This window comes from Chiloscyllium plagiosum, unplaced genomic scaffold (genome assembly GCF_004010195.1).
Source record: "Chiloscyllium plagiosum isolate BGI_BamShark_2017 unplaced genomic scaffold, ASM401019v2 scaf_74847, whole genome shotgun sequence".
In the NCBI taxonomy this organism is placed as follows: Eukaryota; Metazoa; Chordata; class Chondrichthyes; order Orectolobiformes; family Hemiscylliidae; genus Chiloscyllium; species Chiloscyllium plagiosum.
This window is the reverse complement of record NW_025204099.1, coordinates 6580-9065: the sequence shown is the minus strand read 5'-3', so window position 1 is coordinate 9065 and position 2486 is coordinate 6580. Positions and strand designations below refer to the sequence as shown.

At 45.1% G+C, this 2486-nt stretch overlaps 1 non-coding gene across 1 annotated transcript; it reads right to left on the bottom strand.

Annotated features, from left to right (window-relative positions):
- Positions 1 to 1832: 1832 nt before the first annotated feature.
- On the bottom strand, positions 1833 to 1904 carry trnah-gug. Its single transcript has one exon. It is a non-coding gene; the product is annotated as a tRNA-His (tRNA).
- Between the last annotated feature and the right edge of the window lie 582 nt (positions 1905 to 2486).

The following is a 2486-nucleotide window of genomic DNA, read 5'->3' as shown; positions in this document are numbered from 1 at the left end:
ATCTGAATGGGTTTGCTTTGTCTTCTTCCTCAGGTTCCTGCTTTAAATAAACATATCAGTCAGGAACAACTCTATTTTCATTGCAACACAAGCACAATGTGGAGTTTACAGAACTTACGTGTTTGCACTTTCACTGACACTCTTTCTCTCCAGGAGCTGCAGTCCTTCCCCAGCTGATTCAGACAGCACTGTCCTTGCTGTGACATATCCAATCGAGAATGGAAGGCCAGGCATTAATCACCTTCAGTGGTGAACAGAGCCACAGGTTGAAAACATTTTTGATGTCCCAGCGGAGAATTAATTCCTGTGACAGGAGGGGACACTAACCACGATACTGTGAAGGACAATAACATCGAAGGAGGCACTTTAGCCTGTTGTGGCTGCACTTGTCCAACACAACTGCTTAACGACCTGAATCAAGTTTTCCATCGTTTAGCCCATAGTCTTATATGTTTTGGCATCACAAATTAACATCTCAATTTTTTTTAAGTTTAGAACGATTTCCGCCTCTCTGACCCTTTCCGCAAATCTACTCAAACCTTTCTGCCTTTTCCCGAAGTCTCCTGGCCCCAGGGTTCGAACTCTCCATCAATAAGAAACGCTTCTTTAAGTCTATCCTATCCATATCCCTCAGTATTTTGTACATCTCAGTCATGTCTTCTCCAATCTCCTCTACTCGGCGATTAACAACCCCAGTCTGTCCAATCTCTCTTCACAACTGAAACTCTTCAGCCCAGACAATATCCCAGTGAATCTCTCCTGCAATATTCCCAGTGTGATCACATCCATGCATTATTCTGAATTGCAGAACTGCACACATTAGTCCAGCTAGAGCCGAATGAACTTTTTTTTTACGATTCTGATACAGTATGAGGGCGTCGCTGGCTCCGCACTATTTATTGCTATCCCGAATTACACAGTGGGCAGTTGAGACTCAACCATATTTTAGTGAGTCTGGAGTCACATGGAGGCCTGAGCAGGTAAGAATGGCAGTTTCATTCCTTAAAGGACTTCAGATGGTTTGTTTTTTCAACAATTGAACATGGATATATAGGAGTTATTAGATTCGTAATTCCAGATATTTATTGAATCCCAATTCTATCACCTAGCATGGTGGGAGTCAAACCCGGGTCCCTGGTGTCTGAATTAACAGTTCAGTGGTTAGTAGTAATAGCGCTCGGCCATTGCAGAAAAGCAGTGAAAGTGATCTTATCCATTGAAGTCGCTTTTCCCCAATACTGTCCTGTGCCATTTTCCTGAGCTTGACCCCCGCCAATAATATCTGGTTCTATGTCGGTAAAAGCTGCTACATGAGTAGTGATCTCACAACAGTGGGAACCAAATGGATCAATAGGTCTGCAGGTCCCGATGGTGGGGTTGGGGCACGTTCACTCAGCAACAGTGACTGCAGCCACACAGACTGATCGGTATCAATGTGAGAGTCTGTGAGAGTCTGTATTAGATTCTGCAATGCCTTAGTGAAATAGGAAATGACTCCACAAACACATGATGAAAGAGCAGCGCTCCGAAAGCTAGTGCTTCAATTAAACCTGGATGATGTTAACCTGGTGTTGGGTGATTTTAAACTTTGTACTCCATAATCCAACACCGGCATCTCCAAATTAATGAACTGGGGGTATGGGATGGAAAGTTCGGTTAGTGATCGTAGGAGGGAAGAAATCTCTGAGAACGAGTGGATTTGAATTCTGACATATGAAACACCGTGGTGTGAGCTTGAAGGAAAAAAAAACATCAACTTGAAGAAAATCACCACGTTAAAACAACTGCTGCCTTTGTGATTCACAAATGACTGGAACACATAGAGCAATTACTGCCGTGACTCGGATTCAAACCGAGGTTACTGCGGTCACAACGCAACGTACTAACCACTATACGATCACGGCACCCCACAGACGAACACGCTAACCGGCAGCAGTAAGTACAGTATCATAAGAAATGTTAGGCAGAGCACCAAATGCACAATATCAGGGTTTAGCGAACCGTGGCAGAAATGTGGGAACTCAGAATGGGCTGACCCTTTAACATCAGTGCCCACATTCCATCATTAATGTGCTGAAGGCAGAGATAAATAGATTTCTCCAAAACATCAAAGACTCCGGGGACAGTTCAGATATTGTTACCTGCACATCCACCAATATCATTTATTGTATCCGTTGCTCCCAGTGTGGTCTCCTGTACATCGGGGAGACTGGACGCCTACTAGCAGAACGCTTTAGGGAACATCTCTGGGACAACTGCACCAATCAACCACACCGCCCTGTGGCCCAACATTTCAACTCTCCCTCCCACTCTGCCGAAGTGCTGGAGGTCCTGGTCTTCCTTCACCGCCGCTCCCTCACCACCAAACGCCTGGGGGAAGATCGCCTCATCTTCCATCTCGGAACATTTCAAACCCAGGGCATCAATGTGGACTTCAACAGTTTCCTCATTTGCCCTTTCCCCAACTCACCCCAGTTGTAAACTTC